Genomic DNA, 25,819 nt, shown 5'->3' on the forward strand with positions numbered 1-25,819 from the left:
AAAAAAAAAAAAAGGAAAAATGTCCTCAGGTGAGGATAAAAAGAAAAAAAAAAGAAGGCCACTTCGAGTCCCCACAGATGTCAGCCCAGACTGCTGTTAATCAGCCTGTACCCAACCTTCATCCAGAACCTCCAGGGACACAACAGCCCAAACTCGAAGAGCAGCATGTCTTTCAAAAACAGTTTTAACTGTCAAATGAGCTCTGACGAGCCATGTGCATTTCATAAACAAACCAAAATATTGTCTTATTATCTATTTTTTTCTTGAAAAATGTTAAGAAGGCATTCATATAAAAACATTTTTTTTTTTTTTTGAAACAAAAATCAAAGGTCGATGCCAAAAAGCAAGCCGGTCCTTTGCAGCCCAACGCATGTGTTTCTGGGCTGGGAAGCCAGGCTGAGGGCGATCAGGACAGCAGATGGCCCCTCCCACTGTCAGTGCCACGGTGGCCTGGTACAGTATCTGGCTGGCAGGCCTTCATTTCAGGTGGACAGGCACGCCACCAGATTTCTGGAAAAACGCCTGCAGTTCTGGAACTTCATTTTTTGCAGCATCATCACATGCAGTATAATCGGAAGTCCGTTTTGTTGACGTGGCAAATACAATAGGCGGTGCTTCTGTGGAAACCGCAGGCTTTCAATCCCTGTGGGCTATAGGCGTGGGAAGCCCATGCCCCTACCAATTTCTTTTTTTTTTTTTTTTAATATTTTTCTTTATTGATTTTAGAGAGAGAGGAAGGGAGAGGGAGAGATAGATAGAAACATTCATGAGAGAGAACATCAATCGGCTGCACGCCCCCCAGTGGGGATCGAACCAGCAACCTCTTGGTACATGGGTTGACGCTCAACCACTGAGCCACACTGGTTGGGTCTCCCACCGATTTCTGCATAAAGCCACTAAACTGGTAGTACATGATGCCCAGTGTCTGGCTATTCGTAGTTACTGCCTATGTGACCGCCCCACGGAAGGCGATACATTTCTATTTTAATATATATTAACTGCAGAACATTTGAAAAAATTATAACAGCAAAAGCAGCTAAAACTTATTTTTAATCCCTCTACACGGAGCTAACAATTGCAATGACTGTAAGGGTGTATAGCTCTCCAATATTATTCTATGCAAACATTTAGAGGTAGGATACCATCTGAGATATTACTCTAGGCACATCCCCCCATTGCATTCCCTTGTCCTCCATAATGGGGTCATTTGTCACCCTCCATTCACTCCATCACTTCCTACAGGTTCAACATTGACTTGTGAAACATGTCAGAATTAAGAACCTTGCATGTCAAGCTCTGGGATGTGAATAATTTGCAAGTTCATGTTCCAATGAGTTCAGTGCATAAAATTGCATAGAAGGGAAGAGGAGCCGGGAGACCAGGACTCCTCAGCCTGGTGGGGGGGAGGGGAGCCTGCAAGGACACAGAGCACTTGCTGAGAGAGAGAGAGAGAGATGGGTGGGGTGGAGAGGAACTACGTGGACTGGCGGGGATCAGGCAGTATGCCGCTACCGAGTCTCTGTTGGAGCACGCACCATCTGTTGGTTAGCCTTGAGGGAGCCACATCAAACTTCACTGGCCACTGTGTCCCACATGAGTAGGCATTTGTAGAGCCAGTGCCAAGGAACGAAGTTGGTGTTCCCTCCCTTCCACTGCGTTAGGAACGCCCACGGGTACCAGCCAGTGGGGTTCTGGCACTTTGATAACCTGGCACGAGTGTGGTCCATCTGTTCCCTCAGACACTATTAGTCTCCACCTGAATGGCCTGGCCTGCTTCATTGGTCAGTAACACTTGTGAGCCCAGCTGGAGCCTGGGCTCTGGACACCTGGGATGGCAGTGGTGAGGTCATCCTGAAAGACCCACTTAGACTTCTTTGTATCGCTCCATGAAATCAGCTCCCTGGGGCACCCACCCCACCTCCTAGGCATCTAAAATCAGGATCGTATTGTATAACCTATTGGAGACCCTCCTTTCCACACTGTAATATAATCCTGCGTTCTCCTCCCGGAGAGATTTTAATGGCCTCAGAGCATGTGCAAGCAATGATTCACTTTAAAAATCCTTTCTCGTCAGATGTTAAGGTGATTCCTAGGGTGTGGCTGCTACAAATAATGTAACAAGGACTTTCCTGGTGAAACCTTCGTGAATGTCTCCAAATGGAAAACAGATTCTTAAATAATGGTAAGCAATCGCAAGACAAGTACTGTGAATATAATTGTCTGGGTTTTGGCCTAACTTTCCAGGATTATTAGTGGCCCATAAAGCAGCTGAGTCTCCAGCTGTACTGCAGATGGGCAAAGCCCACAGAGGCCCGGTATGGACTTCACACATTGGATGGAGGGAGAGAGGCAGACACAGGAGTATAAGATTGTCATGGAAACATGCTTACTGGCTAAACACACATCTTGGTATCTAACCCATGTCTCAGAGTCCAGGATGACCTGTGCACAGGAAATGAGGTCCCCCTTTGCGCTCCGCAGTTTCAGAGGAGACCAGTAGCCTGTGCCATCCCTCTGTGACTCAGGAAGACCAGGCTGAGTTGTCCTCACAGATGAATAGCAAAGCCATGAAATATTAATGCTTGGTTACTGACTCCACTTTGAATACTTAGAGAGCAGCAGGCCCTTCGAAATCAATAAGCTTTGCATTATGCATACGAGAGCCATGAAGTCACACTTATTTATCATTGTCCTTTGGGTTCTAGGGTGGAGGGCTAGGAACACAGACCTGAACTGGATGCCAGTACTGGAGGCTTGCAGGCCCCCTTTTCAATGTTTTTAATGCAAAACAAGTTAAATCAGCACCAGAAAACAGGAGAATGTTACCATAAAAAAAAACCTCAAGAATTGTAAGCCTAATGTTTGAAGAAACCCAATGGATGTCTGATTTTTTTCCCCCCTCTTTGATGGTAGAAAAAAGGGAACAGTAGCATTTCAACATATTTTACCACTTTTTACTTATGAGGAACACATACTCATTATAGTAAAGTTGGAGAATAAAGGGGTATTAAAACTAACCCCCCCCCCCTCATTTAGATAGACTGTGTTTTCTGAATAGTTTTGGGTTCACAGCGAAATTGAGCCCAGAAAGTCTGCAGACTTTCCCCTAACCCTACATGTATGTAGCCTCCCCCATTATCTATATATACCCTCCACTCGAGTGGTAATTTCATTTTTTTTTTTTTATCCTCACCCGAGGACATTTTTCTATTTTTTTGTTCAGATAGAGTGGGAGGGAGAGAAAGAGAGAGAAACATTGACATGAAAGGGACACATCGAGTGGCTGCCACCCGCCCGACCAACCAGGGCCAGGGACAAACTGCAACCGAGGTACGCGCCCTTAGCGGAAACTGAACCCAGGTCTCTCTGAACTGCAGGCCGACTCTTTTATTGCTGAGCCAAACCGGCCAGGGCCCGAGTGGTACATTTCTTACAATCAATGAACCTATACCGGCATGTCATCATCACCCACTCTTAATGGTGTACATTGTATGGGTTTGGACAAATGCATAATGACACATATCCACCATACACAACTGTCACACAAAGTGGTTTCACTGCCCTACAAATTCTCTGTGCTTTGCCTATTCATCCCTGTACTTTTAATCTTTTTGTGTCTTTATATTTAAAGTGTGGACATAGAGTCGAGACTTGTTTTTTGATACACTCTCTCAAAGTCTATCTTTTTTTTTTTTTAATCCTCACCCGAGGACATTTTTCCATATTTTGTTCAGATAGAGTGGGAGGGAGAGAGAGAGAGAAACATCGACACGAAAGGGACACATTGAGTGGCTGCCACCCGCACGACCAACCAGGGCCGGAGACAAACTGCAACCGAAGTAAGTGCCCTTAGTGGGAACCAAACCCGGGTCTCTCTGGACCGCAGGCTGACGCTCTAACCGCTGAGCCAAACTGGCCAGGGCTCAATGTCTATCTTTTAATTGGTGTATTTACACCACTGACATGTAAAGTGATTATGGATATAGTTGGACTAATACCTACTATATTTGTGTCCATATTCTATTCATTGCCCTTGTTGTTTGTCCCTATTTTTGTCTTTCACTCTTTTCTGGTATTTGTGGTTTTATTTGTTATTTATTTATTTATTTTTGTTAATCCTCACTCCAGGATACTCTTCCATTGATTCTTAGATAGAGTGAAAGGGAGAGAGTGAGAGAGAAACATCGATGTGAGAGAGACACATCAAATGGTTGCCTCCTGCATGACCCCAACTGGGTGGGGATTGAACCTGCAACCCAGGTACATGCCCTTGACTGGGAATTGAACCCTAGAGTCTTTGGTCCATGGGCCAATGCTGTAACTGCTGAGTCAAATCAGCCAGGGCAGATTTGTGGTTTTAACTGAGCATTTTATATGATTCTATTTTCTCTCCTTTCTTAGTATATGGATTACACACACACACACACACACTTTTTTTTTAGTGGTTTAGATAGAGTTGATAATATATATTTACAACTAATCCAAGTCTATTTTGAAATAACACTATAATCCTTCATGCAAGTATCTTATAATAACAAAATATTATTAATTCCTTCCTCCTCTCCCTTGCTTGTACCTTGTATCATTGCTGTCATTCACCTCACTTACACATATATAGACAGTATACATATGTATGCTATTGCATATGCATTACATACACACTTGTGCATTATATATAATAAGCATAATCAAATAAGTGTTGCTGTTGTTACTTTTAACAAGCTGTTATCAGCAAGATCCATCAAGAAGGAGAAAAAGAAGAGTTTTTATTTACCTTCATTCGTTCCTTCTCTAAGGCTCCTCCTTTCTTCACCCAGGTCGGCATTGCTGACCTGCATCCATGTCCTGTGGTTCATGGAGAGGATGTGACTCCCAGTCCCACAGGGGGAGCCATTTCCAAGGACGCCGCCTCGAGAGAGCAATGGGTTGCTGAGACCCTCTGGACAGTATCCAGGGAAACGCTGAAGAGTCTGGTGGGCGATGCAGGAGCTGCTCCTTTTCTTGGGGCGCCTAGGTCAGTCCTCCTTAGTAATAGGTCTGCTTGCTTGTTTAACTGCCACCTACCAGCCTGCAATGGCCCATCTCTGTCCCTTCCCTGCCAAAGGCACTGGAGGGAAAAGGAGAGACTTGGTCCAGGTAACAGCGTTCACACCAGGCGGACAAAGAAACTGGAGGTGCTTCGCGGAGAGGAAGGGGCGTCTGTCTGATGGCAGAAAGTTCCCGCTCAGGTTCCCAACGAGGTGCGATTCATGTAAATGAGGTCCCCAAACTCGTTCTGATTGGTTCGAATTGTGCCAGCTTGGTGAGTGCTACGTGTTCTGATTGGTTGTTAAGGAGCAGTTCTGATTGGACGAAATAGGCGTCAATCTCTACGGAAAGGGGAAGATTCAGATGGCGTGAAAAAGCGGAGGAAGCACCGGAAGTTGAGTTGAGTTGGAGATGCTTCCGGGTCGACAGAGTTCGTGAGAAGCCCCTGTGCGCACGCAGATGGCTGCTAGCTACTCACAAATTTGGGGCTCTGGGTTGACCATGGGGAGTCCATCTCAGCAGATAAATTCCTTCTGCAGGTTTATGTCAAATGAATTTGTCTTCTCGGGGTCCACGTGCCCAAATATATATATATATATATATATATATATATATATATATACACACATATATATGTATATGTATATGTATATATGTGTGTGTATATATATGGATATATATGTATATATGTATATATATATATTTTCCCTGTATTTATCTTGCTTGTTCTTTGAACTTCCTGGGTCTGTGGTTTGGTGACATTGGGAACATTTTCAGTCATTGTTGCTTTGAGTATTTCTTGTTCCTTCCTCTCTTCTCTGGGTATTCCCATTATGTACTTGCATGTTATACCTTTTGTAGTTGTCCCACAGTTCTTGGATATTCTGCTCCTCCTCCTCCTCCCTCTTGTTTTTAAGTTTTGGAAATTTCTATTGATATATCTTCAAGCTCAGGGATCCCCCCCCCCCCCCCCAGCCATGTCCAGTGTGCAAATCAGCCCACCAAAGGCGTTCTTCATTTCTATTTGCAGTGTTTTTGATTTCCGCTATTTCTTTTTGATTCTTTCTCAGAATTTCCGCCTCTCCGCTTACATTATCCGTCTGGTTTTGAATGTTTACCTACTTTTTCCACTAGAGCCCATTGCATATTGATCACAGTTGTTGTCAATTCACCCTCTGATCATTTCAACACCCTGCCATATACGTGTGTGATTCTGTCCCTTCAAACTGTGTCTTTTGCCTTTTAATAGGCCTTCTAACGTTTCTGTTGTTGTTGGGAGCTGGACATGATGTACTGGGTAAAAGAAACTGCAGGAAGGAGGCGTTTAGAGATGTGGTGGTGAGGTGTGGAGGGAGGGAAACGTTCTGTTGTTCACAGGTCAGGTCTTGGTTTCTTAGAGAGTCTGTGATCCTTGGCTATTAACTTCACAAGTACCTCTCATCCCCCCCCTTTGAAGTGGGATGAAGACTGGAGAGGGCAGGAGTTGGATTTTTCCCTTTCCCGAGGTTGGTTAGGCTCTGACAAAACCTCTATAAATGATTTTGCTCTGACAAAACAGTTTCTCCTGAGGGCAGGCTTTCATAGGAAGAGCAGAAAGCGCTGGCATATTTCAAAAAGGCCACATCTCTTCCACTTGAAGGGCATGAGGGTATTTTTCTTCTCATCTTCCCCGTGAGAACCTGGTTGAGCCCTTGAAGGAGAAACTCACATAAGTATGTGGGGGCCCCCTGATAGCTGGCTCCCCGTGGAATTTGTATCGCACAGACTTGTCTGCACCGAGCCTCCAGCAACTGGTCAATCACAGTTCAGGTTTTCCTGGCACTGGTTCCCCTGGGGTTTCCCCTCCTGGGTTCTGCTCTGGTGTGTGAGTCTCTGTGATTGCCTGACTGTCCTTCCAGTGTGGGGAGTAATGGTTTGCCCTGTAGCCTCACTTTTCATATGGATCAAAGAAGGATTGTTGATTTTTCAGGGTTGTTTTTCTTTTCAGCTAGGATTTTCAAATACCACCGGTGGGGCTGTAACTTTGTTAGTGTCTGCTAAAAACAAATATGCACTTACCCTATGACCTAGCAATTCTGCTCCTAGTTACATACTCAAAAGAAAAGAATGCATATGTCCATCAAATATTCACAGTGGTCTTACTCATAACAACTAAAAACTAGAGACAACTAATGTCTACCTCCAGGAAAGAGATAAATAGTTATATTCAGGCAATGGAGTACTATATAGTAATAAAAAAGAGTTAACTACTGATATATGAAATAATATGGATCTCATAGATACTATTTTAAGTAAAAGAAACCATACACAAAAGAATATATACTGTATGATTCCATTCATATATAGTTCATATAGTTCAAGAACAATACTAACTGATGCTGAAAGATGTGAGTGTAGTTGTTACACCTGGAGGTTGAGTGAGTGTCACCTGAGCATAAAGAAACCTCTGATAGCCCTGGCCGGTTTGGCTCAGCGGTTAGAGCGTCTGCCTATGGTCCAGAGAGACCCGGGTTCAGTTCCCGCTAAGGGCACACACCTCGGTTGCAGTTTGTCCCCGGCCCTGGTTGGGTCGTGCGGGTGGCAGCCACTCGATGTGTACCTTTCGCGTCGATGTTTCTCTCTCTCTCTCTCTCTCTTTCTCTCTCTCTCTTCCTCCTGCTCTATCTGAACAAAAAAATGAAAAAAATGTCCTCGGGTGAGGATTAAAAAAATAATAATAATGAAATAATAAAGAAACCTCTGAGAACAGAACTGTTCTACATATTAATCTGGATGGTGGCTGTATTAAGGCGTATTGAGCAGAAACTATATGTTGTGCTCCCTGTGCACACGTGTTAAATAAGAGAGACATGCTTCCATTCTAGTGAGGAAGACATCAGGCAACTAACTCCAGTGGTCACATGTTGGTAGAGTGAATTAGTGGTGGCCCGAGGCGCATGGAACACAGAGAACTCAGTTATCATGGGGATGAGCGGAGACTTCTTGGAGGAAGAGAGGGCACAACTGAGAAGCATTAGGCATTAGGCAGGGATAAAAAGATTGGGAGGAAGAGAACATTCTAGATATTGGGAACAATATATGCAAAGGCCTGGACGTGAGAGAGGGAGGCAAGTGGAAGTAATTAAAAAGTTTGGAGCACAGGGGAAAGATGGTGATGGAGGCGAGAGACTGTGGAGTTCAGCTAGGGCCCACTCTTTGGCGATTAAATGAGATGTGTTGAGAGAGTTTGGGCTTTTCCGAGGGCAATGCGAAGCCAGTGCATGGTTTTAGACAGGACGGAGTCAAGATTACATTGGCATTTTAAGAAATGAGTCTAGGAAGCTGAGAAGTTGAAGCCCTTCAGGTGGTCCGGATGAGAGATGATGGGGACTGGAGTTGGGAAGGGACAGAGGAGCTGGCCAGCAACGTGCTTGTTGTGGAGCTAGGAGGTGGACATGATGATGGTAATTGTGGGTGTGCTGGGTCAGGAAGACAGAAGAATCTTCCCAGACCCGGATCCATCTCAGCACTATTGGAAAAGAATGCAGTTCCACACCTGGAGGAGGCCGGGAACCCAAGGCATGTTGTTTGAGTTCATCTCTGAATTTCCAGTTTCATTTCATTGCGTCCCACTGCCCCCTAGAAGGAGCTTTGTTCCTAAAAAGAGCCTTTCATTTGAATTTGCTGGTCTCTTCTGTGGGTGGGTAGGTTGGGGTGGGGACATTGGAATGAGGGAGACAGGTGGGAGGCTTTGTTTCATGCATCAAGCCCTTTATGTCTTCCTCCTTCCCTCCATTCCCCAAGTGGTTTCTTTTCAGTTCCCTTAAGTGGTAACAAAAACAGAGCGATTTTACTGCATCCATGATCTAAGGTACTTCGGGGATGGGGTCATCAGAGGATTCTCCCTCCCAGGAATTTGAGTCCTATCTTCTGACGTGTCCTTGTTCAGAGTTGGTGAGTAGGGATCCTCTTGCCCCAGGCGGGATAGAGAGACCAAGAGAGATGCCTACCATAATCAGCTGCTTAGGCAAATTCTCGAAACTCGAGGAATAAGAAGTTCAACATCCATTGGTCTGCAAATCCAGAGAGCCTGGGACCCTGGTGGGCTCCGCTCCCACCAAGCTACCCCTAAACCCTCCGCTGGAATCGAAGGGGATTTAGAATACCGCTAATGCCCACGCTGGCATCGGATCCCCAAGCGCAGGAGACCCACCAGCCTCGGAGCCTCCCGCCCTCCGTGCTGGGTGTAGCTGGGGCTCGCTGCAGCTCTGCGCCAAGGAGGGGCGGGCGGGCGGCGTGGGCGCCGCGTTGCAGGTGTGCCACCCGCTGCCTCCTGCTTCTGCCGGGATCTCGGGGCGGATGCTGCTCCGTCCGCAGCTGCTGGCGGCCACTCGCAGATTTCCCACCCAGGTAGGGAATGGTGCTTGTCGCTCAGGTGCGGGGCGTGCAGACCCGCTGGGATGCGGACTTGGGGGCTCCCCAGCTCGCCCGCGGGGGCTGAAAATCCACGCCGGTCCCCCTGAATGTCGGTGGTAAACGGCACAAAAGACGGGAGAACCTTTCAAAAGCAAGGACTTGCCCTCTGCCCGGGTCCGCGCGCTTCTGTGACGATGGTGTCCCCAAGGGCTGTTGGAAACACCCTGTTGGAACTGTTCGCTCCATGCCTAGTTTTGCAACTTATTCTGGTATTTATAACTCCGTTCCCCTAAGCCATCGCTTTTCTGTTCCCGTTCTGTTCCTACGAGATGCATTTTTGTTGTTGCTGCCGGTTTGTTCTCAAAGGGCAGATGAACACTACGCTACACCTGGCGGCTCTGGGTTGGGGTTGGTGAGTGCCTTTCTTTCTGCAGGTGCTGGGCGCCCCCCGCAGGAGTAGAAGCGGTCTTGGGGACGCCGAGGATTTGTCTGTGGATGGATTTCAGCGCAAGGAAAAGAACATGATTTGTTCTGCAGGGACGGGCGAGCGAATGCATTGAGCCAGGGAGGAGGGCCGAGCTGCCGTTTCTTCCGCAGACCCGTGTTAGATATCGCTGCTGCCCGGGGTTCCGCGCGGCTGCTGCAACCTGATACTTGAACTAGAAATCACAGATGCAAGCTAATTCCCTTTAAAGGTAACTTACTGGTGTTTGCGGCTCTGAGGGGGTTGGGTGGGGCGCTAGGGAACGCCTGCTTGGTTTTGTTTTTTCTTGTTTTGTTTTGAAAAGCCTGTTGGGGAGGTAACTGGGTGGTTTTGAGGTTGAGGGAGTGACAGGTGAGGGATGAGAGGTGTGTGTGTATTGGGGAGAATTGGGCATTGTTGCCAGTTCAGCGATCCTTCTGGTCTGTAGTGGTCTCTTCTGTCTCTGCTTCTTGCCCTTTTCAGAAGAGGTGACTTGTCCTGTTTGCTCCAGCCCATGCAGCAGACACAGGCCAGGCTCATTCTGCATCTTTCTTGAGTCAGCAAATACTCACCGGGCACCTGGTCCATGTCAGGGGCTGGCTCGCTCCTTGGGGATGCAGAGGTGATGGAAACACAGGCCAAACTTCTCAGCAGCTCACACCTGGTGGGGGGAAAACACCTGCAATAATGAAGTGTGAGAAGTTCAGTAATGCAGGTGTGGAAAGAGTGGTGTGAACAGAGAGGAAGCAGGCATTAATTGTGGCAGTGGCTGTTTTGAAAATGAAACCCTCATCAGTGAGACATGGCATGGATTTCAGTAGGGGCTGGGACCCTCTCTCGGTCCCTTGTCTGTGAGTGACCCATATCATCCGCCATCCCATCAACATCACTGCCATTGGATGGTCAGAGCTATACAGGTCACAGAAGGCTGGCATTTGACCAGACCCAAGATGCTCCAGGCACAGGCTGAGACCAAAAGAAAAATGCATCCAATGCCAGTCGGGCTATGCTTTTCTATTTTTAATTTTATTTCTTTTTTAAGTGGATTGTTTTCCTAAGTTCCAGGACCAGAAATATTTTGAAGCAGTATTCACAAAAGCAGGGATTCTGGAAAATTCCGAGGAAGTCTCAGAGCAGAGGAACTTCTGCTTTCTTCCCCCTCGGGTCCAGCCCAGTTCAAAAGGAAAACTGACTTTGTCTCCAAATGGGTGGGATAAAGGAAAGTTAAAGCTGTCAGTAGGGATCTTCTCTGGAAGATGAAAATCCGGTCTCATGGATGTTTCGTCCTGGGCAAAAGCTGTGGTGGGCGATGAAAAATGATAAAACGAAGAGCTCTCGTGTCATGCATGTTTGCCAGAGATGCATATCACATGCATTTGTCACCTAAACCATCATTAAGGTGTTTAAAAAGCAGGCTGGTGCAGTGCAAGGGGTGTCGGTCTTGACGATCAGACAGACCTGGATGAGTGTCTTGGAAAAGTTACTTAGCCTCTCTTTGAGCTTTGCTTTCCTGATCTGTAAAATGGAGACAGCAATAAAGTTGTTGTAATAATGACATAGTAGGCACTTAAAGATATTTGTTCATTGTGAACTGATTGTCACGTATGAATTACTTGGCACAAGCAGGTGTTCAAAAAGTGGCAGTGTTCATTCATTGAGTACCTACTGTGTGTTAGGTACACACTGCCCTGTGTGAGGAGAACACACAACTGAATTAGATAAAGCCCCTCAAAGAGCTTACCTGTGTGTGTGTGTGTGTGTCTTTAAGAGAATAGACAAATAAGTGTGTGTATGTGTGGGTGTTTGTGGAAGACAATGGACAAATAAGTAAGTACAAAGTGTATCAGCCGATGATACATTGTAATTGAGAGAAATAAAGTAAGGTAAAAGGAATTGGGATTGTTGCCACAGGGCAGCAAAAGGATTGTTATTCTTATGTAGCTTGATCAGGGTAGGCTTTGCTGATAAGTGGTATTTGACCAGCCCCTTGGGGAAATGGGGGAGCGATCCCGGCAGACGTCTGAGAAGAGCATTCTGGGCATTTGCACCTTTGTGGTATATGTTTGTGTTTTTACCCCCACGATGAAAGAAAGGGTCACCTTTATTGAATAATCTTGCAGGTATTATTCTTGCTATTTATGATTCTTTTTTCTTTGAGAATAATAATAATTTCTGTGGTTGTGGAAAGGTGTTGGAATCAACTGAAAATGCACAGACCTTTGGTGTGCCAGGGAATGCATTTCCATAATATTATATGATGAATGTATTTGAAGCGTCTATTAAGGTTCGTTCCCTGCTCTGCCCCTTTGAGGTTTTGTTCCTCCACAGAGCACGGTTTTGGGATTTGAAATGTCCATCCCACAGAATAGATCCTGCGTCCCTGGTGCTGCAGGGCTACTGCAGAATGTCTCATGGACAGAAATAGGAGCAAATGCTGGAGAACTTTGTCAAAGTTTCTGAGAAATAGGACTTGGCGAGGCTGGGTCATGGTCAGGGTGGCTGGCTGAGTATCCCCTAAGTCACCTCAGGTGATGTTTACCTCTGTGAATTTACCCCATCCAAGGTCTTGCTTTTCGTCTTGCTGCTTTAGAAACCTGATCTGTGTCTCTGGGTCACATGGCAGTCACCTTGCTCACCTGCATGCCAGTCTATTGATTTGCAGTGGCTGAGACATTGCGTGGCATAGCTGGCGTGTCTTCCTCCGGCAGACTTCCCTTCATGAGAACTCAATCACAAGGAGAAAGTTTCCTTGATGAACTTGTGCTCAGAGCACAGAGTGTAGATGCCTACTCTAAGGACCGATCTCACACGTTAGGGATGATCTTGCTACTGGGACTGCAGAACACCCCAACACTCAGTGGCTTAAGACAGCAACCATTTATTATTTCCTCACACGTGTACGGGTTGGCTGGCCCGTTCTACACATCTGGGTTGTGCTTGGTTGATCTCAGCTGGGTTTGCTCATGCGATTTCGGGCTGCTGATGGTGTGGCCGAGGGCTGGCTGCTTTAGGATGGACCTCAACTGGGTGACTTGACTGTTCTGTGTGGTCCCTCATCCTCCACCAGGTGAGCCCAGCATGTTCACAGGGAAGGTCAGGAGTCCGAGAGACAATGGACACTTGCATGGCCTCTTGAGACCCAAGCTTATAACTGGCACACTGTCACTTCATCTTTGTCTGTTGACAAAAGTAAGTCACAAGGCCCGCCCAGGGTGAAGGATTAGGGAGGACACTCCACTTCTTTGTTGTTGTTGTTGTTGTTAATCCTCACCTGAGGATATTTTTTCCATTGACTTTTAGAGAGAGTCGAAGGGGTGGGGAGGGAGAGAGAGAGAGAGAGAGAGAGAAACATTGATGTGAGAGAGACACATCAATTGGTTGCCTCCTGCATGTGCCCCAACTGGGGCCTGGGTTCAAACTTGCAACCCAGGTACATGCCCTTAACCAGGAATCGAACCTGTGACACTTTCATGCACAGACCGATACTCTATCCCCTGAGCCACACTGGCCAGGGCTACACTCCACTTATTGATAGGAGGAGCTACATGACCACATTACAAAGAACATGGATTCAGGGAGAGGAAGAACTGGGGACATTTTTGCAATCTCTACCATAGGGACCTGGATATTTAAAGTCCCCTTGGCTAAGGTTTCTTCCCCACCCCGGCTCTGCTTGCGTGGACAATGCCTGCAACTTGGTTTTTTTCTTCCTTTACTGTGTTTCCATCACTGGTCTACTTTAGACATATATATGTTTAGATATTCATTCATTCACCATATATTTATTGAATGTTCTTCTCAATGTGCCAGGGATATTATAGGCAGGGAAGACAGCAGTAAAAAAATAACATGATCCATCCTCATGAAGCATTTATTTTAGTTGGGGGAGACCAATAATATGTAAGTAAATAAGTACATGTGTAATGTGAGGGGATGAAAGAGCATCAAGAAGGGGAGAGAAGATGGGGAGGGGCCTGGTTGAGTGGGGGTAGGGAGCTAGGGTAGAGTTGGAGGTGAGCATTTTATATAATACATATCTGGGGGAAAGGCCCTTCCAAGCAGAGGAAGTAAGTACAAAGGCCCTGAGGTGACAGAGGACTGGCATGTTCTGAGAACAGCAAGGAAACTCATGCAGGAGCAACTGGGAGAGGGGGAGTATGGTAGTGGAAGATGCGATCAGACAATTGCCAGGGAGCTAGGTAATACAGGGTCTGGTAGGGCCTTGTATGGATGTTGGCTTTTATAGGAAGCCAGTGGAGAGTTTTGAGCATAGGTTGCCATTACCTGGTTTATGTCTTATAGTGATCACTTGAGTTTTAGACCTTAGCATAGACTCTAGAGGGTACAGGGTGAACACAGGGAGCCCAGTCATGAGGTTAGTGCAGTGATCCAGGTGAGAGATGATGGCAGTTAGGACCAGTGTGGGTAGTGGCTGAGATGGTGAAAAGTAGCCAAATTCTGGATATTTTTCATGATAAAAGAGATGGGACTTGCTGGTGGGTTAGATTTAGAGTATGAGAGAAAAGAAGGAGTCAAGAATGACTCTGCATACTTTGACCTGAGCCCATGAAAGGAGTTGCCCTTTACTGAGATGGAGAAGGAACAGTTATGGGGTCCAATAGGCCATCCAATGGGAGATGTTAAATAGATAGTTGTATATGTGGGTCCAGAGTTGAAGCAAGAGTCCAAGAAGGGGTATACATTTGAGCACATACTTATTGGCATGTTAATTTGGGCTTCAATGAACCAAGTCAATACCATATTGCCAGTGCCCAGAATATTGCCTGGCACATAGTATGTGCTCAGTGAATTTTTATTGAATGAATGAATCAATGAATGAATGAATGGAACCATTTAGTCACTGGAGGTGACCGTACGCCTTTGCTTTGGTGGAGCTTGAAGTGTAACTCCCTGAAATTATTTCTTTTCTGTCCGAGGTCTCCTGGGAGCCTTATCATGGAGTTCATGCTCTAAAAAGAGACTTTAAATGTAAAGGCTCCAATTGCTTATATCTCACAGAAAGCAAGGTGTGATGACAAGTAAGAAAGAGAAATCAGTAGAAACCAAAAAATAGCGCACACTTTCAAAAAAGGAGACACAAATCCTCTGGGGAGAGGTGGCTGAAATCTAGGGGTGTGATGTTCTTGGGTTATTATTGTACTGCTCTCGATTTAAAATTAAGCAGGCGCAGGGAAGAATCTTGAAAAAAGGGAGACATTTATTTAACTCAATTTTATGCCAAGGGAAAGTGTCACAAGTTTGCCTGAAAAACAAAAACAAAAACAAAAACAAAACAAAACAAAAAAACCCCAAAACCCATATCTACAGCATCTTGAATAATACGTTTCTGTTTCAGAAAGGAGAGACGTAGGCAGTACAGCCTCATAGGAAAAGGGGAAGGTTGGAAGGACTTCAATCTCAGACTTGAGGCGCTGTCCATGGTGTGGTTGAATATGGTGAGGATCAGAGAACAGAAATCACAGACCAAAGGATCCTTGGAGAAATGGACGCACAACCTCCTTTCTTTTGCTTCCACTAAGCAGAGATGCAGGAGAAGTTAATTTTGCCAGAGCTCTGGGGCCTTCTTAAATCACAGATATCTGGGTCTGGAAGTTGGCTGTTTAAGCTGGGAGCTGCCTCTTGTGTCCACCCCAGATGACACGTATGTTGGTAGGAGCTCTGCATTCCTAAAACTCCCCTGAGCAGGGACAGTGTACTTTCAAGGTCTTTCCATGACAGAAACCTGCAAATGAGTATTGCTGAGAGGAACAGAAGCTGTCTCTGGATAAATGCTCCATCTGTCATCATTCCTGATGGGAGGTTTTGCCTTCATAAGTATTTCATGGGCAGGTTCCTTGTCAGATCCAGAACAAGTTCAAGACAATGGAAGGGCGTATTTGAAATATAGGGGGGTCTTTGGGTTTCAGAGCTGAAGGGGCCTTAACAAAGCAGGGATAGAAATTGCTAAGCAAAGGAGGGAGCTGAGTCTAGAGAAGGAAATGACTCCGTTAAGGTCCTGCAGTAAGTCAAGAGAGAGAGGATGAGAGAGAGCCCAAATCAGGGCTGCAGCGACGTAAGGTCGTCTGAGGTTAGAGGTCAAGAGAGAACAGGAAAACAGAGCCCGAGTCCTCTTTCTGATGCTTAAAAATCCACAACCTGTTCTCACAGAGCCCAGTTAGACCCCTCAACAGCTTCGTCTGGAAAACCCTGCAGGATCCCCCCTGCTGGCTCCAGAGGGGGAGTCACGTAGCCTGCGGCCCCTGCTCTCCTGCCATGCACAGAATCTGACGGTGGCCTCTCCCCTGGTCCTGGGCGCAGCAGATGGCACTGAGGAACGGGGCCCAGCTGGCGTGCAGGGGGCTCCGGGGGAGGAAATGGCCTTGCGGAATGGCATGCTCTGGGCAGAGTTCTGGGCCCAGGGATGGGGCTGGGGGGTTCACGGCAGGGTCAGGAACTCCTGACCTTGGCCACGACGGGTGCAAGGGACTCAGTTCCACCCCTCCCCCGATGACAATAAGTGATGCACGCATCCCACCATGGTCACTGAAAGGTCCATGGAGTAGATGAAAAGACTTATTTTTATTTTTTATAAGTTTTAAGGAAAGGGAAGCTATAGGAAAGCAATGTAACAGCAGTAGCTTAAAAACTAAAGAAACGGAAGATCAACTCAAGAGGAATGATGAAGAGGGGGGTCAGGAGCAATGAGGAAGTGGTGGGGTCTGAGCCACGGTCTCCCGTCACGGCTCGTGATGGGTCACTGTCTTCTTCGTCGTCGTCTTGGGGTGGTGCTGGTCAGCCTCTGGCGGAGAAGCTGTCCTGGGCTCCAGCCCTCACATCACAGGATTGCTGGCCTGCTGTTTTCATAGTGGCCTCAGTTCCCTCGTCTGTAAAATGGTCATAATAAGATCTACTCTCTGGGGTTCTTGAGGGGCATTTATTGAAGATATGATGATTGTCCACTGCTCAGAAGGGCACATGGCACTGTATAGGTGTCCCACAGACTCCCTGACAGCTGGGGCCGTGGTGTCTTGTCGGCCTCTCTAGCTCTGGGGTCTCGTCTGCCTCTCTGGCTCTGGGGTCTCGTCTGCCTCTCTGGCTCTGGGGTCTCGTCTGCCTCTCTGGCTCTGGGGTCTCGTCTGCCTCTCTGGCCCTGGGGTCTTGTCTGCCTCTCTGGCTCTGGGTCTCATCTGCCTCTCTGGCTCTGGGGTCTCGTCGGCCTCTCTGGCCCTGGGGTCTTCTCTGCCTCTCTGGCTCTGGGGTCTCGTCTGCCTCTCTGGCTCTGGGTCTTCTCTGCCTCTCTGGCTCTGGGGTCTCGTCGGCCTCTCTGGCCCTGGGGTCTTCTCTGCCTCTCTGGCTCTGGGTCTCGTCTGCCTCTCTGGCTCTGGGGTCTTCTCTGCCTCTCTAGCCCTGGGGTCTTGTCGGCCTCTCTGGCTCTGGGTCTTGTCTGCCTCTCTAGCCCTGGGGTCTCGTCGGCCTCGCTGGCCCTGGGGTCTCGTCGGCCTCGCTGGCCCTGGGGTCTCGTCTGCCTCTCTGGCTCTGGGGTCTCACACAGTCCCTGGCACACAGCAGGTGCTCCATGGTTTCCTTAAAGAAAACTGCACATTCCAAAGGAGAAATGCTAGAACCCTGGGATGCAGAATGGAGAAAGGTGCAGAAGTGTGGAGAGGGTCTAGCACCTGGACCTTGGGGTGCTGGAACATTCATTGATCAGCTCACCAAAAAGGCTACAGAGCAAGGATTTTCAAGGGAAGGCGGGGTGCTTGAGGTTGCTAATGTCCTTGGGATTGCTCTATATTTGGACGAAGACTCTTGTCTGAGGGTTAATCCTCTTTGTCCGAGTCACCCAGCCAGGGGATTAACTGCTTTAAACTCCAAGCCACGCTGGCCCTGACAACGTGAGCGTTGTGTGGCCAAGGCCCAGGACTTAATTTCTACTGATCCAACACACGAGGCTCCTTTGTCATACTTAATCCCAGCCCCTCATACTGTGGAGGGGAGGTCACTTCTTTTCTGTGGCGGATTTGTGACCAGGACCCCTGTGTGCAGCTTGGAGTCCCCCCTCTGCTATATGCCGGCCTCCAGTGAATGATCCAAGGAAAGGTTGTCGTTGAAAGAGCAAGACAGTGACTGTGGGAGTGGTCCAGGACAGACGTCAGCTCTGCGTGTCCTGCAGGAGTGTCCCCGCCTGTGCACAGTCCAGCCTGCTCCCTTGCTAACAGATGGGCTGTTTAGAAACACCCCGAAAGGGGCTGAGTCCGCCAACTGCTTTCTGGATTTGTGGGCTCAGCTCGAGATTCACATTCTGCAAGGGGAGACATCTACCTGGCCCGGTGGGCGTCACATACTCACGCCTGAGGCCACCCCAACTCTGAGCTCCAGGGGGAGTGAGGGAAGGGCAGCCCCTCAAAAGAAAATGGGGGGCTTGTTAGCAAAAGAAAGGGATAGGGTTGCTGCGTGGGCACAGCCCAGAGTGTCCACCACACACACTGAGCTAGCTGGCTCCCCTTGCTGAAACAAAGATTATAGAGTGTTAGCTTTGTTGGTGAATGGCAAAGACTTTTATTATTATTATTTATTTTTCTTTTTTCTTTTTTCTCCTCACCCGAGGACACTTTTCCATATTTTGTTCAGATAGAGTGGGAGGGAGAGAGAGAGAGAGAAACATTGATGTGAAAGGGACACATCGAGTGGCTGCCACCCACATGACCCAACCAGGGCCGGGGACAAACTGCAACTGAGGTACATGTCCTTAGCGGGAACCGAACCCAGGTATCTCTGGACCACAGGCTGACACTCTAACCGCTGAGCCAAACCGGCCAGGGCTATTATTACTTTTTCTTTATTGATTTGTGAGAGAGAGAAAGAGAGAGGGAGAGTGATAGAAATAGTGATGAGAGAGAACATCGATTGGCTGCCCCCTGCACGCCCCCCACTGGGGATCGGGCTCACAACCTGGGCATGTACCCTGACCGGGAATCGAACCAGTGACCTTTTGGTGCATGGGTCGATGCTCAACCACTGAGCCACACCGGCCGGGCATGTCAAAGACTTTTAAAGCTTGGCTGTATCTCCATCTTTTTTTTTTCCCCCTAAGAGGGTCCTTGCTTGCCCTAACCATGCATATAAAAATTAATATATGCAAAATCCTTTTTACATTGATTTATTCGGCAGATAGTTATCGACTCCCCACTCTGCTAGGCATCGGAGTTAGTGGTAAGTAAAGAAGACATGATCCTTGCCCTCAGAATTTCTAGCTTGTGTCTCACTTGAAGATCTGTAAGCCCCACTACCGCCCATCAGGGCTACCGACTTCAATTAAAGAGAAAAGTGTGTCGTTGAGTCACACTGCCGAGTTATTCTGCCAAAGAACACTGCTTTGGCTTCTCCCCGAGCACAGAACATCTTGGAAGCTGCAGAGCAAAAATCCATCTTGGGACTAGACTGCCTGCCCCTCTGTTCTCTGGAACTGGGAGTGCGTGGGTGGCCTTCATTTTCAGGCTGTGAATGAGACCTGGCTCCCTTGGCTTCTCTGTTTGCTGTGATGGTGTCCGAACACCGGACAACATATTGCTTTGCTATTACCAGGTTATTTGTATAATCCAAGCAGCTGGCAAGCGTGAAATAATATAATATTCAAAAGAAAAGCTCAGAGATAGTCGCTTAGAGAGAATAAAAATAGGCAGAGAATGACATGCGCGGTGCAAAGCTTTGCAGAATGTTGATGACTACACTTCACAAAAGCCGGCTTGTTCCTTGGGGAGCATTTCCCGCGGGACTTCCCGTGCTCAGAGTTCAGAGAAGGGCCATGCATTCTGGAGGGGGAGCCTGTCTCATCCTGCACGTACCGACAGCTGGAAAAATAGCCTCAGCCCTTGGGATCCGGTCAGGCCTGTGCCGACAGGGGGCTCGTAAGTGCCATTACGGCTTTGAGTTCAAGGTCAGCACCAGACCACAGACTTAGAAGGTCACAGAGCTACACCTCTCTCTTCTTCTGTTTTATGTTCCATAGTGGTTAGAGTGTAGGCTCTGGGGCCAGAGTATCAGAGTGTGAACTTATCTCCTTCCCTTACTAATTGTGCTTAAATGCTCTGTGCCTCATTTGCTTTATCTGTAAAACAAAGGTGATATTAATACTGCTCTAGCCCGGCCGGTGTGGCTCAGTGGATTGAGCATCATCCCATGGACTGAGAGGTCCTGGTTCGATTCCTGGTCAGGGCACGTGCCCAGGGTTGTGGGCTCGATCCCCAGTAGGGGGCGTGCAGGAGGCTGCCAGTCACTGTTTCTCTCACATCAATGTTTCTATCTCTCCCTCTAAAAAATTCAATAAAAACATATTAAAAAAAAAAAAACTGACAACAGATTTCTTTTAAAAATTCTCTATAAATTGAGATATAATATGGTGCTCAGCAAAATGCTGGACATACAAGTGTCTTAGCTAGCTATGACCGAATGATGGTAATGCTGCGTAACAGGCAGCCCCAAAGATCTCAGCGGCTCCCAAAACAGACATCACTTACCTCACTCATGAGTTTTGCTGTCAACTGGAGAGATTCTCCTTCATGTTGCAGGTCAGGTTCAGGTCTGCTCCATGTGTCTCTTATCCAGCTACTAGGGGCATGTTCTTCTCATGGTAAATAGTAGGAGGTCATCCATGAAGGATGCCAAACTGTGCTAGCCCATCTTAAGCCTCTGTATACATCATGTTTGCGAACATTCATTGCCCAAAGTCAATCACATGGCCCAACCCAGCATCAATGAGGTGAGAAGTGTACTCCTCACAATGGAAAACATTGCAATGTTACCTGGCCGACGATGTAAATTATAATCACATTATACGGGGGAGAAGACTAGGAAATGATCATTTGCTCTACCAAAGCAAGTTAACTATGTAATAGGATTGGACTTTTCTACTGTATGAATTCAGAGTATAGATCTGAACACAAGGAAGCTTGGGCACTCTGCTATTTAAAGTGGTCCTCAAATAACAAGGGTCCCTCTTGAGTTGCTAAGAAGTAACAGCACTGGCACTAGAACCCTCAACTCTAAGGTACATGTAAGTATACAGATGGAAAGGGAACCTGAATCTCGGAAATCTTGGCCTATAGGAAGTACTTGCTTGAGCTGAAAGACCTTTTGCTTCCCGCGAAGTCAAGTGAAGGGGTCCAAGAGGCACCCTCGTGTAGATTGGGGATGTTGGAAAGGAGGGGGCGGTGACATCTTGCACCTAGCGGAGTGCTGACCTGTCAGCCAGCAGACATTCTCCTACCCTGCGATACTCACGGAGTGGAGTAGGGTATGGAAGGGAGCTGGTTGGAGGGCTTTACACGTACCCTGGAGTTTGGGGCATATGAAGACACAGAGCCTGGTGCCTACTCTGGTCTGGAAGTTTTGGCAGGCAGGAGGCTTACTGGAGTACCCCATGCCATCAGGGAAAGACTGATGGCTGTACGGTGCCAAAGGAAGAGAAGAATGTTTTTTTGTTTGTTTTTATTCATCGAGGGTTTAGGAAAGTGCAGAAATCTCCATAGAAGGAAACATAAAGCATAGAGAAGGAACAGGCGCCCCAGCAGCTGAATCATGACAGAGGAGCATCTACCTGAAGAAGTAGCTGGATGCACGGAAAACTGGTGGGACCCCGGGGTCCTTCTCCGAGGCTCCTCAACACTGCAGGGGACCAAAGCTGAACATGTCTCCAAGAAAACTGCATACACAGAAGCCACCAGCTTCAGAGGGGCCAGTGTAAACCAGAGCAATTCCAAGAAGAGACATCATCATCATCATCATCATCATCATCATCATCATCATCATCGTTGTTACACCTCACTCACATTCCAGATTGAATGAACAAAATTCGTCTACTTCTTTCCTCCACTTCTGGCTCCTCTTATAGCTTCAGCTCTATTTGATGACCTCACAATTTGTAGGCACCGGGTGATGAGCTCTCTGCAGGAGGCCGGGCCTGGGGGTGTGGGCATGCTGGCTGATCCGCTTTGGGGCTCCAGTTTTTACTCTTAATCCCCAGCTTCTATCTGGCTGGCAGCAGATGGACTCCCCTGCAGGATGCTCGGCCAAGTCGCTCCACTTTTTAGACAGAGGCGGGATCCCAAATACATAAATAAAATGTTGCCACAGGACATAGTGTTGCAAGGAGCAAAGGGTTGGCGTTTCCTGGGGGAACAAGCTCTTCCCAGTAGCAAGAGCTATCTTTTAAAAGATACGTTTTTTCCTAATTTGACAATCCCTTCGCTTCCAGGGAGGGATTACGTGGTCCAAGTGGATGGAGACGGAAGCTAAGCTGTGTCTAAGGTACTCTGTCATTTGAGCTGTGAGTACAAAGCCATTCGTTTGTTCTCATGCTGAAATCTGGACCACTTGGTGATCTACCTGAATTTAACAAGTGACACATTTTCCTCCTGGCTCTGCTTGTTATAAACTAATATAATACACAAATTGCAGCTCACTCTAAGCCTTGCATTTGCAAGGGAATTTGGAATTTCCCCAATTCCTTGGTGCAATTAGTGAATATTTCAAACCAAAACCTTGGAGATGGGGTTGGGAAATTAAATTTTTAAAGAAACTGCCAGTGCTCATAATGTGCAGCCAAGGGTTGAAACACAGTGACAGAGTAAACCTTTAATTATGATTTCTGTTTCTACAGTTTTTACTTGTCTTCTAGAGCTGCTCACAATTCTTGAGTAGAATCTCTTTCTACTCCTGTCTTTCATGCCTATTATATTCTCTCATCATTTGAGCATTTTGTATTTTTTCTTTGCTCGCTGAAAGATGGACTCAGCATCTGGGCAGACCAAACAGGGCACCCACTAACTGGAGAGGAAAAGAGAGGTGTTGGCTTCAAAATAGAAGCCAAAGAGAGTGGGACATCAGCTCTCTCAAACCACGTGGGCCCTCATTCCAATTGGGGGTCAGTTCCTCTATGCTACTCCCCTTCCTTCTGCACCCACCTCAAGAAAGCATCTGTTTATATTAATCCTATTTTTATTTTATTTTACTTTTAAATAGTTTTTCTTTTATTGATTTTAGAGAAAGGAAAAGGGAGAGAGAGATAGAAACATCAATGAGAGAGAACATCGATTGGCCGCCTCTTGCTTGCCCCCCACTGGGGATCCGACCCACAACCTGGGCATGTGCCCCGACCAGGAATCGAACTGGTGACCTCTTGGTGCATGGGTCGACGCTCAACCACTGAGCCACACCAGCCGGGCTAATATTATTTTTTAAAAGTAACACTTGTCCATTGACTCCAGGAGTCTGACTACAAAGACTGTTTTCCCAGTATCTGCTATACAGTCCCCATTGGGCGAACTCCCACTAGGTCAGGTTCTAGAAACCGATTTCACTGTTATATTTCCCATTAGGCAGGGGTGCTGTGGATGTAGGTAAGACGGACATGGAACCTGAATCAGAGTAGGTGTGTATCAAAGATGTTCTTTCTCCCTCTGTCAAGACTTAAGTTGTGATGCTCACAGGTAGGGTCCCCAGACACCCCCCTGGGAATTCGACCGGGGAGGCAGGGGTGCCTGGGACTGAGTTCCCCATCAGAATCATCTTGAACCACTCAGCTCTCTCTTGCCGGGCTGCCTCTGCTCCATCCTATGCCTTGTGAGCCATTTGGGCCCCAGCGCCTTCCTGCTGTGCCAGCACATTCACTGAAGAGCCTGCGCCCCCAGTTCTGGCTCTCTCTCCATCCTTTCTGCGTCTCCATCCTTTTCTGCTTTTGCATGTTTCGTCTCTCTGAGTCATCTGTACAAAACTGGCTGTCCCAGTTAAGATGCTCTGCATCTGAGGTCATCTTCTGCAACCTTTCATCCGTTCTTGGTCCTTCACTGTCCAACAGATCTATTGAAATAAGAGCCCGAGGAAGAGACAGTGTGGGAGGGCCACAAAACCTGCACTTGTTTACCAGGAATAGCCTAGAAAGTCAAGGTCCATGCAGTATATGCTCATGGGCCCCCTGTGTACACTGCTCTTGGGGGGATCCAGTTGCAAGCAATTTGCGTTTGTCCAATGCCGTCTATTTGTCTACCATCTTTGAAGGAGGAGACCTCGCTTGCTCTCTCCAACAAATCCCTGCAAGGTAGGAAGAATTATTCCCACCTCGTAGAGAGCCAAGTCACTCATATATGGTGTGTAGTTGTGATCCAGGCCTTTGGACTCATCATCCAGTGCTCTTTCCTCTCTCTCGAAGGTCCCCCGAGATGAGCAAGGCTGGACTGGTTGGATAAGCAGTCTCCAGGGGAGACATCCCTGACCTCTGACCATACTCACTTTGTGTCCCCTGCAAATCGAAAAGTTACCCCTTTACCTGGAAACCACCTGGGCCCATGTAGAGCACTGTTGCCCAGAGAGGTACCCAGAAGTGCATAGGGAAAATGGGGTACATTGTGTTGCCCTGAATGCCACCCCATCGCAAGGTGTTCAGCTTTGCCAGTTCAGAGAGGAGGCTGTACATCTTCAGGAAGTAGTTTGTCCGTGGAACCTTGTGTCCGTCCTTATGGGAAAATTATCCTGGGTTCCCACCAGGGCGGGCAAACTGTGTTTGGGTTTCTGGCACTGGATTTCTATTCTTTTCCTACCACATTCATTAGCTTATCAAAATGTTGTTTATTAAGATTTAAGTGAAACCTCCCAGCTTCAGGGCCCATCTGCTCTTGCTATTTCTTCCCTCGGGGAAGTCACGAATCTGTCATTTGTGATTTTGCAGTTTTTCATATCCGCCAATGGTGTTTCCTCTGCAAGGCTCTGATGCGTGACTGTCCACGCAGGACTCTTGGGGGGACAGTGAAACTAAGACACCTCCTTCCTCAGGAAGTGAGAAACCCTCACCTGAGTGCCAGGCACGACCGCCAAGTCGTGGTGGGAACACGTGCGTTCTTACCTCAAGAATCAGACCCTTTCAGGCGCGCAGAGGGGTCAGGGACTCCTTTGAAGTCGTGTGACACAGCTTTCTGATGTCGAGATGCAAAAAATATCTGTTCTGGAAAGGAGAATGCACTGGTTTTCTCGGGCTGACCAAATGAAACAGCACAGACTCGGGCTGGCTTCAACAACAGAGTTTGCCCTCCTACTCCTGGAGGCTGGAAGCCCAAGGTCAGGGTGCCAGCAAGTTGGTTTCCTCTGGGGTCTCGCTCCTGGGCTTGTAGATGGAGCCCTGTTGCCATGTCTTCACATGGTCATCCCTCTGTGTGCTCCGTGCCTGGTGTCTCTCCGTGTGTCCTCAACCCTTCTTATAAGGACATCAGATTGCGTGGGGGCTGCCCTGTGGGTCTCATTTAACCCAATCGCCTGTGTAAAGGCTCTGTCTCCATATGAATTCTGAGAGGTTGCAATTCAGCCCACAACTGCGAGTGGAGGAGTGAGAATTCAATTAATTAATTAATTAATTAATTAATTTTTATCCTCACCCGCAGACATTTTTCCTTTTTTTTTTTGTTCAGACAGAGCAGGAGGAAGAGAGAGAAACATCAACGTGAAAGGGACACATTGAGTGGCTGCCACCCACACGACCCACCCAGGGCTGGGGACAAATTGCAACCGAGGTACGTGCCCTTAGTGGGAATTGAACCCGGGTCTCTCTGGACCACAGGCTGACGCTCTAACCGCTGAGCCAAACCGGCCAGGGCAGGAAGAGAGAATTTCAACGCTTGATGAGTTTCTCCTTCCATGCCTGGTTCAGAACTCACAACCTCACTTACCTTTGCCGATTTATTGAAACATATCCTACGAATCATCCAACGGGCATCCCAGCTGGCCTCGGCGTGGTCACCATTGTCCATCGGTACAAGGTGGCTTCCATGAGAACCTGGAAACTTAGCACCAGGACATAGAGAGCAGAGCAGGAACGTAGGTCACCTTGAAGAGAGAAAAGGGCCCCCAGGCTTGGCTGTATATGAACATCGCTGGATTAAATATATT

General features: G+C 47.5%; 1 protein-coding gene and 1 pseudogene across 4 annotated transcripts in view; one reads left to right on the plus strand and one right to left on the minus strand.

Moving 5' to 3' along the window:
- Nucleotides 1-323: 323 nt before the first annotated feature.
- On the minus strand, nucleotides 324-913 carry LOC118641026 (annotated as a pseudogene).
- An 8,402-nt stretch (nucleotides 914-9,315) lies between these two features.
- The window catches only part of SV2B (synaptic vesicle glycoprotein 2B), a 103,500-nt gene continuing 86,996 nt past the window's right edge, over nucleotides 9,316-25,819 (plus strand). Inside the window, exons 1-2 of one of the 4 annotated variants that reach the window (XM_036278036.1) lie at nucleotides 9,316-9,417; nucleotides 22,140-22,211. The gene's annotated coding sequence lies outside the window, so the exon portion shown is untranslated. Of the gene's footprint in view, nucleotides 9,418-9,974; nucleotides 10,119-11,673; nucleotides 11,714-22,139; nucleotides 22,212-25,819 lie in introns of those variants that run through there. The other 3 variants (XM_036278037.1, XM_036278038.1, XM_036278039.1) reach the window with 3 other exon arrangements.

This window comes from Molossus molossus, unplaced genomic scaffold (genome assembly GCF_014108415.1).
Source record: "Molossus molossus isolate mMolMol1 unplaced genomic scaffold, mMolMol1.p scaffold_m16_p_24, whole genome shotgun sequence".
Classification (NCBI taxonomy): Eukaryota; Metazoa; Chordata; class Mammalia; order Chiroptera; family Molossidae; genus Molossus; species Molossus molossus.